This window comes from Miniopterus natalensis, chromosome 9 (genome assembly GCF_054644295.1).
Source record: "Miniopterus natalensis isolate mMinNat1 chromosome 9, mMinNat1.hap1, whole genome shotgun sequence".
Taxonomy (NCBI): Eukaryota; Metazoa; Chordata; class Mammalia; order Chiroptera; family Miniopteridae; genus Miniopterus; species Miniopterus natalensis.
In genome coordinates this window covers 75,611,328-75,629,755 of record NC_142089.1, presented here as the reverse complement: position 1 = coordinate 75,629,755, position 18,428 = coordinate 75,611,328, and the positions used below count along the sequence as shown (strand labels likewise).

Sequence of the window (18,428 nt, the reverse complement as noted above, 5' to 3'; positions counted from 1 at the left end):
CTTCAGTGGTAGCTATTATAGTGTCTTTATTCTAATTTTTGGTGGGGCGGAAGGTAGAGTACTAGGTTGAGTCAGAAAGGTTAAAGTTGGTTATTAAGTTGGGCACATTGAAGCTAGTTGAGCTCTCTACTTTTGTATATGCTTGGACATTTTTATAATGTTTTTAAAAAATGATTAAGCAAAGAAGTAAAATAGTCTTGGCTGTGAGAAAAAGTGAAAAGGTACTTATGAATAGCAGGGGGACTTCCTTCTCCTACTTTCAGACCTACATGATAGCATTCGCCTATGAACCTATTTTTGAGGCAGAATTATTAACGAACTTTTTAGCAAATAAATACAATAAAATCAGTTTTAAAAAAAATGTGGTCATTTTAACTTTATGTGTGAAGGCTCTGCAAAAATTAGGTGTTTTTTTTCATCTTCATCCAATTGAGTGGAATTTTTGTCCCAATGAAGGAGCATTTATATTAGAAAGAAGCCCACGACTGGAACTGTCTCATTGCTGAAGGTACACAGCCCCAAGTAGGAGGATCGGAATCTAGTCAGTGAGCATCTATTTCTGTAGAACATGGTAATGGGGACCAGAAGGAGCTTATTTAAAAAATAAAATGGTAGCTAATGTTTATGGGGAGTTTACTCTGTGCTGGGCACTCTCTAAACACATAACATATTTAATCCTTACAACTCTAGGAGGTAGGGAATATTTTTTCTTATTTATTTTTATTTTATTGTGGTAAAGTGTACAAGACATAAAAATTACTTTCCTAACCATATTTAAGTGTGTAGTTCAGTGACATTAAGTACATTTACTTTGTTGTGTAAAGTATCACTACCATCCATCTCAGAACTTTCTCATTTTCCAACTAAAACTCTGTGCTCATTAAACACTGACTCCCCATTCCTCCCTGCCCCAGCCCCTGGAAACCACTGTTCTACTTTCTGTCTGTATGAAATTGACTACTCTAAGTAACTCATATGAGTGGAATCATACAGTGTTTGTCCTTCTGTGACTGGCTTATTTAACTGGAATAGTGTCCTCAAGATTCATCCATGTTGTAGCATGTGCCAGAATTTCCATCCTTTTTAAGGGTGAATAATATTCCATTATATGCGTATGCTACATTTTATTCATTTATATGTCAATGGACACTGGTTGTGTTCCCCGTTTGGCAATTGGGAATACATATGTAGCTATGAACATGGGTGTATAAATATGCTTGAGTTCTTGATTTCAGTTCTTTTGGGTATATACCCAGAAGTGTAATTGCTAGATTATATGGTAATTCTGTGTTTAATATTTTTAGGAACTGCCATACTATTTTCTACAGTGGCTGTACCATTTTACATTTCCATCAGCCGTGCACCAGGATTCCAATTTCTCCAGGTAGGAGGTAGTTACTCTTCTTATTTCAATGTTAAAGAGGAGTAAAAGAGGTACAGAGAAGTTAAGTGAGCTCACATAGCTAACATGTGCAGATCTGAATTTGAACCCTACAGTCTGACATCAGAACCTTTGATATACAGGTGGTAAGATGAGGCACAGAGACACAATTAAGAGCACTATGCCTAATACAGTGTTGGAACCTGGATTCAAACCCAGGCAACCTGCCTTCAGAGTTCATGTTGTCAAGCACTCTTAGATTTAGTGGTTTGTGTGCCTCCCTCTCTCCCTCCCTGTTTTATTTATATTTTGTTATTAAAAGTTCTCTTTTTAAAAAAACGCCATATTTTGTAGAAGGATACTACTTTTTGAATATCTCCATATGTTTTTTTCCTGCTTTTCTAAATTTATGCTTTAAAATGTTCTGTTATTTAAAATATCTTTAAAATGTATACAGCTTATTTGATTTTTTAAAATTTAAATTTCTTGGGTAAAATTTTGCTTTTAAATGTTTTGAATAAATCCAATAAATCCAAATTGATTCTCGTGGAGTTTATAATATATTTTCTACCTACCCCTGCCAGAGTTTCAAATAAAAGCAAGCAAAACTATCTAAAGCTGGATTTAAATTGAGGGTTCCAATGGTAAACATTGAGGACTTTTTAAAAATTCAGATGAAGTGAATTTACCAGCTGTATCAGTAGAGGAGCAACAGCTAGGAAATGTATCTGTTCCTTTAATCCCTGTGTATATTTTGCTAAGAGGGTGTGCATTCTCTCTCAAACAGTGGATATCAGGTGGCATTGTGGCATTCTGAAAATAGTGCCATCTCTGGGTGATGCTGGCTCAGCTGCCCATGTCTCAGTTCATGTTGTAACTACTCCAGAGCTGCTTACATTTTTCCAGGAAGGTACCCCTGAAAATACAGATTGAAGGGCCTCCTTGACCTTGTTCATGTGGGCAGGCCCCATGGGTGAGTAACCTCTTCTAAGCTGCATCTTAAAACGGGGTTCTGGGTGTGCATGCGCCCCAGCTCCTTTCCAAGGGTTGAGGTGAATGGCTCATACAGTACACTTTCATAGCTGGATGTTAGTTTTAGACAAAGACTCCTGGTCCCAGCATATCAAAGGCCCACAGTTATGCTAAGATGAACTCTGATCTGGAAGGTGTCTTTAGAATAACCTCTAATTTGATGGTTCCCAACCTTGGATGTACACTGAAATCTACCTGGGGAGTTTGGAAAAATAATGAAGCTGGAGGCCCACCTGTGGAGATTCTGATGTAACTGGTCTGGTGTATGCCCTGGCCATTGGGATTTTTAAAAAGCTCAGATAATTCTGATGTGTATGGTGTCAAGGTATAGGATCCTTGAGAGACCCATCACTGTCTTTTTAAACAAACTCCCAGGGCCCATGAGGGGCTAAGACAAATCATGCCTCTAAACCAAAGAACCCTCAGATTGACTATGTGGTTTACTCAAAGATACAGCCAGACTTCCCAAAGTAATGATATGGCCAAGTGTCTCAGATAATTCCGATGTGTATGGTGTGAAGGTATAGGATCCTTTCTCTTGAGTATCTTGTTCTTTGGGCTATAGAGATTTTTTGCCATCACAAAAGATACAGAAATGTCTGTTCTCAGCATGTCTGTATTAGTGGGATTGCTGGAATATATTTCTCATATACCAAGAGAATCTCTTCTATTTTGTTTATTTGTGGTAGAAAATTATTTTCATATCCTTATGGAGTATGCCTAACTATTCATATAATTTAATGCTGGTTGCTATAGAGGACAAATCTCATTTACTTTATAGAGCCTTGAATTTAGAGATATAGAGAAAGGACAACTTTTGCTCCTAGATTTCAATGAAAACTCCAGGTCACTTTCTGAGTTCTATTGGCAGTTTCATTTTATAGACTGAAGATGTTTGAGCTGCCATTTCTGTAGTTCCTGAAGGCTTCTTGTTTATACTCTCACCACCTCTAGCACTTGCCCGCCTGTGCATTTAAACACTTCGCCATATCATTACTTTGGGAAGTCTGGCTGTAACTTTGAGTAAACCACATTAGTCAATCTGAGGGTTCTTTGGTTTAGGGAATGATTTGTCTTAGCCCCTCCTGGGCCCTGGGAGTTTGTTTAAAAAGACAGTGATGAGTCTGTCATTGTCCTCCCTGCAATGGATTGTGGTTTTAAGATTATTTGGTATAAAGTTCATCAAAGTTTAGAGATGAGATTTGGAGTTTGGGGAAACAAATGTTCTTGCTTTGATTTTGTTTTTAAAGGGAGCATTTGGATGTAAGTTTTTAAAACTTTGTCCTTGTTTGTGGGAGAGGTTTCCCCCGCTATCCTGTCATCTGAAGGTAAGGTGTTCCATGAAACCTTTCATATGCCAAAATGCAAAGAAGCAATTACCATTAATTTACATGGAAAAGTTTTGAGTATTCCCAGAACCAAAAATAACCTACCAAATCATACCAAATACCTAAATTACTTTCAGTTTTATGCTAAGTGTAACACCCTTATGAGTTCTCTTAGACTTTTGTGATATCTTAGGACACATTTTGCTAATGGATACACAAAATAAATCAAGAGAAAGCCCAGATGCCCCCAGACACAGTTCAGAGCCACATATCTTGATGCAAAGGTGCTGAGTGTAGTTCCTGGGGAAGAAGCTTGGAGGTGCGACTCTCTGCTCTGGTATGCGCTGACTATAATGTCTCAAACGCCGGATGCTGTTTACAGCTATTCAGGTGTGCATTGTGTTGATTCAGTATTTATGTACATTACGAAATGATAAGTCTAGTTACCATTTGTCACCACATTGACTCTATTCCCCATGACATTTATTTTCTTTGGATTTCTTTCAGTTAGTGAAAACTGGTACTAACGAAGGTCTTTTGTAAGAGCAAAGTAGCATAATGTGAACTTTGGAAAAGCAAGGAATACATGGATTCGGTGTGTGAGTGCCCTGCCCTGTCAGCAGTTGAAGCAGAAAGGAGGTATAATCCATGTGGCTTTCCTGCTGTGTGTCTTTTAGAGACCTCACTTAAGAGCAGAAAATGATTAGGTTACTCTACTAGTTGAGGACAGGGACTTCCTTACTGATTCTAAAACCTTTCCAGATATAGGCTGAGCAGAGAAATATATGTAATGTAAGTGTGGATCAATGTTGTATTCATACACAGCTGTGATTCAGAGTGACGTAGAGGAAATTCTGTTAGGGACATCTGCTATTAATCCTCCTTGGCCTTTTCAAAGACAGGCACATTTGGGTTTGATACGGCATTCACATTTAGGTAGTTTCATAATAGTTGTGGGGACTGGACTGGGAAGATAGTTCTTGTTGCACATTTGTGCAGTTTCCCCCCTTAGTTAATTACCTTGGTGACAGGTGTGTGTGGAGGTGGGAGGCAGAGCAAGAGCACTGTTGGATGAGAGGGACAGATTGCTTAAATAAAGGCAAGGGCATCTGGTCATTTCTGATGTCTTAGAAAATGAAGGCTGTGCTCCCCAGGAAGGACTTTAAGGGGCTCGTGGATCAGTTGGTATGATTTTTCTAGTCTCTGCCCTCATTTGTTTTCCCTTTCTTCTTCCCACTGATTCTTTCCTGCTGTTGACCCCCAGGGGCTGATTAGTTACACATGTCACTAAGAAAAGGTCAGGGGTTACAGCAATGGGGCACTTAATTTTCTGTTGCCTTAATATAGTTTTAACATGCTGGATGTTTGAAATGAAAAAGGCAGCAAGGTACCAATAAAGTCTCTTTAAAAACATAGCCCATTATTTTATAAAGAATGTTCTCCTAGTTTCTCTTCCTGTCCCCACTCCATTCGACTCCACCCCACCCCACTTCTGGGTATTTCACAGCCAACATCATTTCTAAGAGGAACATTTCAGAAATGGTTCCCTTGTATCAATGACAGCTTGTGTCATCTTTAAATAGGAAGTACAGAATCAAATATATTATGGTAGGACGGGGAGAGGCCACTAATATAACTACAAAATGATTGCATTTTTTGTAAAACTGAAAATTCCATTTTTATTGAAAATGGGGATAACTTTTACACAGAGGTAAAGTTAGTATCAGATGCTGCTGCTGAAGCACCTCTCCTATGGCACGCGTTCTCTTGAGGTTGAAAAACAAGGATGAGTAAGACTTGGAGCCTGCCCTCTAAGAACTCCCCAAGGAGCTCCTTCTGCCATTTATTTTCTTAGCCCTACACTCTTCCATGGTTATCAGTCATCCCCTTCCTCCTCCTTGCTCCTTACAGATAGCCAGGAGACAGGTGTCTTACATCTTGGCGTACTTCCTCTTTGGATTGCAGTGCTCTTTTCATTGTAGCATCTCTACTCCAAGTGTGGTCCTAGGACAGCAGAATTCCAGGTTCACCCGCCACACCTCAGATCTGCGTTTGAACGAGAACCCCAGGTCACTCGGACAAAATGTGGTCATATGCAGATTCCATTTCAGTGGGGCTGGGTGGGGCCTGGGGACCCGAATGCCCACGTGATGCAAGTGCTGGCTGTGGACCATGCTGGGGATATCAAGACTTTCCTTTAGAGAGCCATTGCTTAATCCCCCCCAGTGTCAGAGAGTAGTAAAATGTTTGGCTTCTCTGATAATATGGTATAGCAAGTAGTTCTGGCCTAAATACTCTCAGGGGGACTCAGAGTTAAAATAAAAGGGCCTGCTTACTATGTGCTAGACACAGCTCTTAGCTTCATTAATACACTTGATCCTCACAATGATCTGATGAGGTAAGCTCTTTTATTATCTCTATTTACAGATGGGGAGATTGAGGCCCAGGGAGGTTAAATAGGTTGACCAAAGTAGCATTAACTAAAGTGAAAGAGCAGGGAGGGCTGTGAACTCAGGTAGTACCTCAGTACCCAAGCTTGGAAAGGATTTCAATGTGTGTCCTGTGTCTAAGGTGCTACATTGTAGGGGAGTGGAGTCAGATCCTGGTTCAGAAATGAGAGTGTCTTTGTTTGGGTAGTGGGGTGGTTGCAGAGGCAAGCTGAGTACAGGTGTATGGTCAGTAAAAGGAGGTTTATCAATAGAGAGTGGGGCTGAGCTGTTCATGTTAATGGACAGGATTAGTGGAGGAAGGAGAGATAGGTAGGGTGCTAGTAGCTGAGCAACGTTAGGGCATGTGTAGCAGATTTTTATTAAACATTACAAGTATCAAATTCTGGGGTTTGCATCCATTATTTCCTTTAAACCTTATAATGATCTTATGACACAGTTATAAACTTTACAGATAAGGAAACTGAGAGTTAGAGATTAAGTAATTTTCCTAAGGTCAGCAGAGAGTTGGTTAGCATAATTTGAATTTCAAGTCAGTGCTGTCTGATTTCAAAACCTGTTTTTGAAATTTCTTTGCTCTGCTACCTCCCTGGGCAGGGACTTGTAGCAGAAATTAAGATATAGGAGAGCCCGCCAGGTGGCTCAGTTGGTTGGAGTGTTGTTCCATCCACCAAAAGAGTTGCCTGCTCGAGTCAGGGTCAGGGCACATATGTAGGTTGTGGGTTCGATCCCTGGTCAGGGCCCATACAGGAGGCAACCGATGTTTCTCACATCGATGTTTCTCTCTCTCTCCCCTTCCCTTCCTCTTCTTCTCCCTCTTCCCCCTCCCTCCCTTCCCCTCTCTCTAAAATCAGTAAAACCATATTCTTGGGTGAGAATTAAAATAAAAAAAGAGGTGCTTGGCTACAGGGATGAGGGTGAGAACACAATAGCAGCAAATCAGAGAATCTACACGATTCCCTCAATGCTGGCTGTTTAAAACTGGACTGGAGCTCTTTAAGATTTCTGGGTGGACTACAGAGCTGATACAGTAAGAGGGGTTAAGTAGCCCCAAGTTTAAATCAGTTTCTATCTGATGATTTATGTTTGTTAGGATTGAACACTCTTCCTGACCCGCATCCTTCATCCCCAAGCAAGCCCTCAAGAGGCCAGCCCTGCGCTCACTTTGACTCTTGTTTCTTAGATAGACCTGTGTGTGCCACAGCGGTGGTGCCACACTCCTTCCTTCACCAGAAGCGAAAGGCGGTTTCTGCTTTCTCCCCCTGATCTTTATGACTATTGCATTTCTTGCCACAGACATTTCTCATTGCTACAAATGTAAAAATGTGAGCTTATTTGTTTTAAATAGGTTATCTTATAGCCCCATGTGACTCCATATAAATCTCTTAAACAGATAACTCAGCTGACAGCATGTGTGTTGCTCCTGGAGAATTCTCTGCCTCGGGATGCTCGTAAAGGAGGGAATTGCCTGGGGTTAGCAGATGGGCACTGCTCATTTTTGGCAATCATTGATGTTGACGAGTATGCAGCACCTCCAGGGGCTCCCCATGAAGCTGTTCTGTGCACACGGTCCCGGCCCCCACGCAGTGTGGAAAACTGCTGTTCCCCCCTCCCTGGGTCAGGTGGCAGGCTGTGCTGTCTGATGTGGCCCTTTTCCCCTTGATCCTTATGATCAGGCTTGCATTCCATTTTTTAAAGAAAGGTTATTTTTTAATGATAGAAGCATCAGAACTGTATTACAAAAAATAAGAAATAGGAAGAGAAAAACACCCCCATTCACTATCTGAAACAGAGATTATCAGGCTGTAAACTTTTCTTCAGTGATTTTTACATAGTTATACCTGTTGTTTTACATCTGTATTTTCCCTTATTGCTACATAATCTTCATCATTACCATTTTAATGGTTGCATAATATACTCTTGTGATACTATACTATTAATTATTTGGCTCTCTTGTTGACATGTACATTGCTCCCAACTTCTCACAACTATAAATAATACTGGGAGGCATATCTTTGTGCATGTAGCTATTTCCATATATTGAATTAGTTTCTTCTGACAGAGTCCCAGGTGTGGCATTACTAGGTCAAAGAGTATGAACAATTTTATGGCTTCTAAAACATATTGCCAGATTGCTTTCCAGAGGAATGAAACCAATTGATAATGCTGTCATTAAGTCCTTTGTTTCGCAGATGGCCAGCTAGGGTTAGAGATGCAGCCTTTCACAGTGTGTGTGTGTGTGTGTGTGTTTGCAAAACTCGGCTGTTCATATGTGTATTGATTTAAGCCTCAGTGACACTGCATTATTCTTGTTAATAGGAATAAGCTGGGTATCTAATGCCAGTGTAACAGTCATCCATTTCAGTATTAATGTAGCTGTGTGCTAGAAACGGAATAAAGCAAGTTCTGTATATTTTCTGTTTCTCTGAAATTTGAAATTTTTTAAAAGTTGGCAAACGTGAATTGACGAAAGCATTCAGCCATTGCGACGAGGTTCTTGGTGACCCCCTACTTCTCAGTAATACCTAATGCTTTGGAGAGGAATGGGGAGGGAGGTTGATAGGACAGACAGGGTGGGACATTGGAAAAACCTGGGCCTGCTCAGGAGCATACCTAACCTCTACAGCAAAAATAATCTTGCCTGGTAACTACAGTCCTTCAAATGCTGAATGGAGTGCTTGTGTCGAGAAGGGTTTTGAGGTCCCATCTAGGCTCAGTGGGAATGGTACTGATTAATTAGCAATTCTAGATCTTTGTCATTGCAACTTTCGTCAATTCTTTATATTGCTCATTGGGGTGTAGATAATAAGTGCCTTAAAGTAGAGACTGTACCTTTTAAAATAAATAACTTTTGTACATTGGCACATTGTACAAATGTTTGGCACATTGTTTTGTATGGTATGTAAGTGGTGGTTTTATGTCTTATGAATGAATGGATGAATGAATGAGGAAAAGTCCTACTTTATCCTCATGGTCCCAGGAGTTCTGTCACAGCGCTGCGGGTGAGTAATGGGATCCCACAGTTCTTGTGCTCATGTGTGAAACCTGCAGCAGGCTTCATGGGGTAAAGAAAGAGGAAATTTCAGCTGAGAAATTTGGGAAAGGTAATACCCGAAAAGACCCTTGGCTCCTGTATATTTCCTCCCAGATCTCATCTTTTTGGCCAGATGAAGAAACTGAGCCCATTAAGAGTGTCTTTCCCAAGGTCACACAGATGGTGGGCAATGATTGGGGACTCAGATGTGGGTCTCTTTGTTCCTGATCTAATGTTCTTTCCACTACACTTTGTTGGGAGAATTTGGGGCACTTGTTTTGCTACTGCCATCCCCTGTGCTCTCAACAGATGTATATTTGGAAGTTTTTTGTTTTTTAATATATGCCCACGTTTTCCCTCTCATAGCTACATAGAAATTTGTTTAGAGATTGTGATCCTGATGCAGTAGTCAGACTGGAGTCCAGCACAGTGAAAGCCTAGAGATTTGTACTGAGTGCCAGGAGAGAGTGCGGGATCAAGAATCAGTTCCATATAAAGTTACAGCTTTGTGTTGTCTCCGAATTTGAATATAAACTTTTTTGTTAATTTCAAAGGTAGAATGTTCAGTATTAGCTATGGCATATGATTTGAGTGTGTATTTGCCACAAGTGTGATCCTAATAAATGACCCATATGCACCGAGTTGAGATTTTGCAGGTAGACTTCTTGTGACTCTGTCTGCCATACTTAGTTAATGTTAAAATTTAGTTATCTATGATAACTAGCTATGATAGTTCCATTCCTGGAGTAGTTCCTGTATCTAAATTCTTTTAGGCATTTAGAGGAAGATTAAAGGTTCTTCCTGAGTCTTTTGTTTCTTAAAAATAACCAGTTTTTAAATAATCAGTATTTGAAAGAGGCATATTTTGTGGTGGCAAACTCTGCTTCCCCTCATGAATTTGCCCACTGTAGATTTGTTTGGGGTAAAAGTTAGTTTAAATAACTTTCCATGCATCATAGGATCTTCTGAATGTTTATGGGTTTTATGCAGTACACATATATTTATCCACAATCCAAATTTAGGTACCGAAAGCTCTTTGATTTTGAAGGAGCTTTTTAGATGTATGCAATGTCTGAAACTTGTGAATAATTTAGGAAGAAGCAAATAACTTGGGACCATCTTCTGGAAGCAATTTAGATTATGAATGAAGCTGCAATCCTTCTGAATGCTCCTTTAATTCAAAAGCATGGCAGTTTCATTCATAGCACTCATTTATCCCTAGAAATTAAAGAACGAAAATTTCAATAAGGATTTCTTCTGGGGCTTTGCTTACTATTAATCTATAATAAGTCTCATTGCTTACTTCTGTGTAGTTTTTGTGTGTGTTTCAGAAGAAGTAGACTGGGGATTGTCTTTATTATCTGAAGACTTACTGCTTGACATTTGAGGACAATATTGCCAGCCTAGAAAATACATTAACAGTGGTTCAGAATATTAGGATAAGACAGCAGGAGGAACAAAGGGAATACCAAAACTTAAAGATTTAGCTCATTTCTGTAGCTGCTGGGAATGTGCTCATTGAGGAGGGTTTTGAAAAGTAGGGTTATTCCCAGGATGTGGGGTTTTTCTTCTTGCCCCTGTTCTGGACTGTTATTTCTTAAAGAGCCATCTCTCAGGCCACAGTGCCAACTGTTGATTTATCAATGTTAAGAGGTCCAACCTGGGCTCAAATAAAAATTTGAGTGTCTAACATGTGCAAGTGCTGTATGTGCTGGAGACCAGTACTGAGCAGCGAAGACACAGTCCCTTTTTTAGGAGACTCCGTCTGGCGCTTCCAGTTGGGGATGTGAGGTCACCAAGGAGGACATGTCCCTGCTGCCAGGGAACTTGGTGTTAAATGGAGACTATCATCAGGTCAATAGGCAGACCCTGTATTCATTGGCATATTAGGGGAAATACAAGTTGCCAGAGAGTGCGTAGGCATGGACTCTCACCCAGATTTGAGGATTCTGGGTCAGAGAGAGTGTGAGTGTGTGTTAAAAGAATGAAAATTTCAGTAAGAATTTCTTCTGGGCTTTGCTTACTGTTAATCTATAATAAGCCTGTTGCTTACTTCTGTGTAGTGTTTGTGTGTGTTTCAGAAGTAGACTGGGAATTGCCTTTATTGCCTGAGGACTCATTGTGTGCATTTGGAAGGTGTTGAGAGTGCAAAGCGATTTACCCTGGGATGGAATCTGCCAGAGTCCTTCACCCAGGCCCTAGGTTGCCTGTTTGCTGAGAGGTGTGAGCAGAATTCGACCTTTTTAGCTTTGCTAAAAAGAGAGACTGTCACCAGCTAGTTCTGGTTACCCAGTCACTTCCTAAATTACTGGTAGTATTATAGTTTGCTTTTTGTGACTTAATTGGTATGGATGTGCCTGGACATTGGGAATTGTAAAGCTTTTCAAATTTCAAGGTATAGCAAAATTTGGGAACCTCCAAGCCAATTTACAAAGGCCTTATAATTATGCTGAGGCAGATGGATTTTGTCCATAGAGACATTTTTGGTATTGAGGAGCCACTGAAGGATTTTTAACAGTAGAGTGACTTGATTTGACCTGTAAATTTGGAAGATCTTGCTGGTTGTTTGGGAGAGAATGGATTGGGAGGCTTAGATCGGAGTCAGTGAAACCAGTTAAGGGGCCTCCAAAGATAAAGGTGGCCTGTTGGAAGGGAAGAGTTGGAAATGAAAAGAGATGGATGAATCGCTGAGATCCTGATGAGATGGATTTAACAGAACCTGTGATGGATGCAATGGGGGGTGTGGGGTGGAGAAGAGTGACCAGTTGGCCTGGGTGGGTGGGAGCAGGGAGAGGAGGGATGACCAGGGGGGAGGGGTGGGTTGTTTCTGTTTTTCAACAGGGATCACCAGCCCTGATGGATTCTCTTTCCAAGAAATAGTTGAGGAAGTCCGACAGCACTTTGTAAGCACTGACCTCATTTGGTGACCTGCCTGTAGTCTAATTTCTCCTCAGGTAGAGTTTGTATCTTGTTCCTCCTCAGTTTGACTGGCTATTTTTTCTCTAAGGATTAATCATTTTATCTATCTCATTTGCGTAGGAGATCTGCTGAAGGGGGATTCTCCCCACATTTGTACCCCATGGAAGTCTTGGTGGCTGAGGGCTTACCAGTGTCCCGGTGACATCTGAAGAGCTTCAGTGTCCTTTTGTCAAGAAGGAGGGATATTTGGGAAAATATAGTTTTCATTACTTTTTCATATAATTGAATCGAGAATTTATATTACTTTCATCTGAAAAGTCTTTGGAGAATTTGTGAGGCAAATATTATATAGCAATCTGGAGTTTTTTGAGAAAGAAATACAATCTATAACAAAAATTGTGCTCTAGTTTAAGAAAATCTAATATACGAAATTTTTAAGTGGCAAAGCAGGCAAATTTGGGGTGGAGGTAATTGGTTCATGATGATTTTGCTAATGAATTGTTGGCATTATGAAAAGATGTACTTTAGGAATCTTTTGTAATGTAAGGTTTCTATGTTTGTTTACATGACTTGGTTTTCAGGAATAATATTTTTGGAATGAGGAACAATCTATCTGGGCATTATGTTATCTTGGACAAGCATTAGTAAGGATTAAGACCCCCTTGCCCTCAGATAATGCTAGATAATGTGAGACAAGGAGGATTTTCTTTTACGTGTGTGCTATCTGACCATTCTCCATTACTGTAGCTTTTGTGTAAAGTTGTCCTATTTCTGTCCTTGCATGCTGTGCCTACATAGTGAAATCAAGCCCTGCGTATGATATTTTGGTCTGTTGACATGAATGTGATTCTAGTGTCATAAATTATATGTAATGAAATTCACTATAGATTTATCTAGGTAAGTGAGTAAATTTTGAAGCCAAAAATCGTAGAGGTAGATGGGAATTTCATTTGATGGTGAGATAAAGGAGCAAAGAGAAAGTATCAAAATATAACTTGAAAAAAAACCCAACTCACAATCTGGAAAATAGTAATACCTTAACATTAAGTATTTGCAGGGAAGTAATATCTCTCCCTTATCTTTCAAAGAAAGACTAATACATGAGCAATAAAACATGTATTTCCCAAAGCATCAATATCTACTGTTGGCATTATATTATTTTGAAAAGAATTTGTGTATTTCAAAAGTATAGATTGATTTTTGGAGAAGAGGGGAACAGAGGGTTCCAGAATGCGTAACACATTTTGTGCTGGGCTGTTTATAAATGTGTGTTCAGAGGCAAATGACCATGATAAAAGACCATAGAGGAGACTGCCCTATTTAAATGAAGTAGTTTCCCTCCTGCCGCCTTGCGTGGCATCAACAAATGAGTTGTGGTTGAGAAGTAAAGCAGCATATATACTGTTGGTGCTCACTCTGTCGTCTTGTTAGGGCCTCGTTATGGAGAGGGGTACTGGTAGCTATCCAGATGCTTAATTGGCAGTCTCATCTGACTAATGGAGCCATATTCATATTGCTGACATCTGCTTTTAAAAGTTACTTATAAAGATAAGATCATTGTAATCAAAACAGCTAGAGAAATTTTTAAATATCAGAGGTACAGCTCAAGATTCATCCAGGATGAGTGGCACTGTAGGATGGATTAGCTACTTCTCCAAACACCTGTCTGTGTTGAGTGCATTTTTCCTGTGTATAAATAGTACTTTCAGATAGTATGCTATAAGCAAAACAGTTGAAATAAACACAGATTTTTGAAGGTTTGAACATTATAAATAGGACTGTAAAACTATCAAAACAATACATTAATAAAACAAATAATTTAACAGGACATTGTGTGAAGAGCTTGGAAGTTTACAAGCCTGTTTTCACAATAAGAAAATAAGCTCAGCAAACTGAAAATCAACAACTCTTCTAAGATATATCAGAGAACTGAGGTCACAGGGTAAACTGCTGGGCCATGATTTGGAGAGAGAAATAGATACCAAGAATCAGTTTACCAGAAGCAGAAGTCCAGGAGTAGAACTGCCACCTTCCCCTGCCCTCATACACACTACCAGGACTGGTAGGAGCAGTTAAATTGTAATAGGTAAATTGCTGGAGGCTTGGTGTGCACAAGCTTGAGAGTTAAAAACTCCCATGGCCCAGTATTGGAGGGCATGGGGAGGCTCTATGCTTTCATGTACTTTACTTCCAAGAGTCCCACCAATCTCAGAAAAATCCTCTCCTTTTTATGGCAGTGGGAGGGGAAAAATAACCATTTCAAAATGTATCCAAAGCATTTTGTTCTCCTTGAAAAATTTTGATAGTTTTACAGGCCTATTTATGATGTTCAAACCTTCAAAAATCTGTGTTTATTTCAACTGTTTTGCTTATAGCATGCTATCTGAAAGTACTGTTTATGCTCAGGAAAAATACACTCAACATAGATACCAACAGTATATATGCTGCTTTACTTCTCAACCACAACTCATTTGTTGATGCCATGCAAGGTGGCAGGGGGGAAACTACTTCATTTAAATAGGGTAGTCTCCTCTATGGTCGTTTATCGTGGTCATTTGTTTCTGAACACAGTCATAGTCCAGAGGCCCAGGCTCACTAAAACACTGAGACCTAATCACAGCATTGTAGAGGACTTCCCCTCCCCTAATGCCTTACCACCACATCGGTCAGGCTCCTGGATAATGACAAGGGATTACAGCTAAAAGAACAGCAAGGCTCAGAACCTATTAAAGGGAAAGCCAAAGGCAATAGGGAACACATAAACAAGGATACAAGAGGAAATTTTAGCTTCTGATACCCACAGCAAACAGTAAACACAGCCTAACTCCTAGCCAGATAAACACAAAGCCTTGCACTAAAAGCTTATTTATGTTCCTTTTACACAATACATCATGTCTGGCTTTCAACAAAGAAAATTACAAGTCATGCTAAAAGGCAAAACATAATTTGAAGAGACAAATGAAGCATCAGAACCAGAGTCAGATATGGTAGAGATTTTTGAAGTATCAGACTGGGCATTTAAAATAAGCATGATTAATATGCTAAGGGCTCTAATGTCAAAAGTGGACAAAATGCAAAAACAGATGGGTTCAAGCAGAGGGATGGAAACTCTGGAAAGAATCAAGTTAATGCTAGAGATAAAAAACCACTGTAACAGAAGTGAAGAATGCCTTTTGGCTTATCAGTTGTCTGGACTGGGCCACGGAAACAGTTTGTGAGCCTGCAGGTAGGTCATTAGAAACTTCCCCAAATTAAAGCAAAGGGAAAAAAGAATGACAAAACTAGAACAAAATATGAACTGTAGGACAATCATAAAAGATGTAATATAGAGGTAATGGGAATAGTAAAAGGAGAAGAAACAGAGAAACGAAAAGAAGAAATGTTTGAAGTAATAATGGCTGAGAAGTTTGATGACAGATATGAAACCACAAATCCAGGTAGCTCAGAGAACACTATGCAGGCAAATTCCAAAACATCTACACATAGATAAATGATATTAGAACTGCAGAAAATAAAATTTAAAGAGAACAACCTGAAGAAAGCCACAGGAAATAAACACCTTACCTGTAAAGGCACAAGAATAAGAATTAAATCAGACTTTTCTTCAGAAACCATGTAAGCAAGGAGAGATGACAACAAACACAATCAACCTTGAATTTTGTATTTAGCAAAATTATCCTTCAAAAGTGAAGGAGAAATAAAGACCAACAAAAATTAAAGGAATTTGTTACCAGTATAACAGGCTGGCAAGAAATGTTAGGAGTTCTTCAGGGAGAAGGGAAATGATGTAGGCCAGAAACCTGGATCTGTCTAAAGAAAGGAAGAGGCTTCTCATCTCTGGGTTGTGGTTTCCTCTGCGGTTCATGAAGATGCAGCTCAAACTGATGGCTGTTAACCCCAGATGCTGAACAAAGTGCCGGCCCAGCAGGGGCTGCCAGCGGCGGTGCCTCGTGGGAGTCCTGGGGCGGGGGAGCCCAGCACGAGAACGTCAGGAACAATAGACCGAGGAACCGAAGGGGCAGGAAGTCAGCCCTGAAGTGCACTTCATGAAGCAGGACGCTGGGAAGTCCCGCGGCACCATTGGACTTAGGCACACAGTGGCCGGTAATCAAGACAAACTGGAATCTGAGGATAGCTCAGTCCTGAAAGTTTCTTTCGGAAATGGAGAAGTTGTCCCCTGAAGACAGAACAAAATGTTTTGAAAAGAATGAGGCCATTCAGACAGCCCATGAAGGCCTGCGCAGGAAGGCCAGTGTCGGGTGGATGACAGAGTGCGCTTCCATTTTATTCTGTTTAACAGTGTGGATGGCCACCTCTAGGAACTTGATGGACGAATGCCATTCCTGGTGAACCAAGGCACCAGTGCAGAGAACTCGCTGCTGCAGATGCTGCCAAGGTCTGCAGAGAAGTCACTTAGCATGAGCAAGGGAAGCCTGCTTTTCTGCAGTGGCCCCAGAAAGGCTAATCCCTGCCCTATGGGGAGGGATTAGCCCTTTTCCCCCCTCTTCCCTTCATCAAAATATATCCCTACCAATGTAGTCTAAAATGCGTTAGCCTTGTAGAAAACAGCTATTAGCCTTTGGTTGTGCAGCTATTCTCACCCTCTACCACACCCAAGTGCTAACAGAGCTCAGCTGTTGACGGAGCAAAGTTTGTTGTAAGCTTCAGATGGCAAAGCATTTCCCCCATTGTATGTTTTATACCTCAATATTTAATGTGTTAAGTGGCTAGTTTGGTTTGTGTCTGTAAGGTAAGGCCTTGGATGTGGTTTAAATTGTTCTTTAAAGGAATAACACCTATCTGCTGATAAGAAAAAAAAAGGAAGAGTGTTTTAGAAGAAATAAATGGACTTGGGGATTTTTCCCTTGAAGCATTGGCACCATCGTCAGCACCTGGCACCCATGCCCTACCTATTATAGACTCCGAGTTAGCTGGCTGAGGAAGGAAGAGGCCAGGATGGGACTTAAAAGTTCTGAGATGGATAGCAGAATGTATGTTTCAGTGGTGAGCTGTGTGTGGTAAAAACAGCACTCCTTTCACCTGGAAAGGTAAGGGCTAAGGAAATAAGTTCCTAGCTGTTGGGGGCCAGCAGAGGCACACAGTATGCTTTACCCACTTTCCTGGGTTGCCTAGAACATAGACAATAATTGAGATGACTTCAGAAGCACAAACTCAGTGCTTTCCAGATGTTTTAGAACACAAGATGCTGGGATATTAATAAATTGAATGTGGTAAAAAATAGTCCCCAAAGTCAAATTGGTTCAGAAGATACAAATATCCATTGTGAATCTTTAGGGAGGGTAAAGTCCACTGTTTTCCAGAAGGTTTGGGAAACTTTTCCACCTGAATATCTTGAGAAACTAGTGTTCAGAGTACACACTGGGTAATGCCATGCCAGCCCCCAAGTGGCATGGATGCTCCTGGCTGGTCATGGGTCTTATCCTCCCTGAAGACACACTGTTCCCAGTGGTCAGCCCAGTGAGGGCAGGTTGGAGGAAGACAGCTGCAGATGCGTTAATGATGGGAAGGTCCACAAATGGAGAGGGAAAGCAGCTGACCAGTGACTGACCTTCAGTTTAACCCACTGCTGCTCTGTTCACTGCTGGGTGTTGCATGCCCTTACCTCTCCAAAGTGCCAGCTGTACGCTATGGCCAGAAAGCATTTGCTCCTTCCTTCTCTCTCATCTTTGCGTTCTGTACTTTTAAGGCAATGCAGAGACTGGCACGGATATTAAAGTCAAGAGCCTTTCTTGTAGATGAAATAGTGGTTGAGAGAATGTAAAAGTTCTTGATAGGGATAGGTGAGGTTGAGAAATTGATTTTGGTCTCTTTAAACTTGAGAAGATTGTGCTTTTTAAGAGTTCTTGTTTTTGGTGTCAAAAGAACCTTGTTAAAGTTTTTTTAGTGAAAGCTACCATAAGATTCATCTCTCATCTGTATAGGAAATGCCAGAGTTAAGGGTGAGAGCTGGTCTTTCAGACAGGATCTGACCTGCTCTTGGGTCCCAAAGGGAGGAAAAGTAATAGATTTTTCCTGCTTGTGGGTCACCTGTACAAAATGACCATTGCCCCATTATTCTTCTGACATTAGTGTTAATTTCAATAAGTTATGTGATTTGTATTTTTCATGGTGTTCATAGTCTTTTAAAATTAGGTATAAAAGAGGTCTTAACAGATCATGTAGGATTGTGCATTGGGCTTGATGTGTTCTTGAAATGTGTAGAAGTTGCCTTTAAGGCGAGACTTGGACATGAGCAGAGGGAAGGAAACAATGTGAGTAGAGATCGA

The 18,428-nt window shown here is 40.5% G+C and overlaps 1 protein-coding gene across 4 annotated transcripts in view; it reads left to right on the top strand.

Annotated features, from left to right (window-relative positions):
• Positions 1-18,428, top strand: part of FARS2 (phenylalanyl-tRNA synthetase 2, mitochondrial) — a 460,578-nt gene that overhangs the window by 54,662 nt on the left and 387,488 nt on the right. Inside the window, exons 2-3 of one of the 4 annotated variants that reach the window (XM_087820665.1) lie at positions 1,305-1,384; positions 3,664-3,741. The exons of 2 other annotated variants lie outside the window; for them this stretch is intronic. The gene's annotated coding sequence lies outside the window, so the exon portion shown is untranslated. The remainder of the gene's footprint in view (positions 1-1,304; positions 1,385-3,663; positions 3,742-18,428) is intronic. One more of the 4 variants, XM_087820664.1, reaches the window with a different exon arrangement.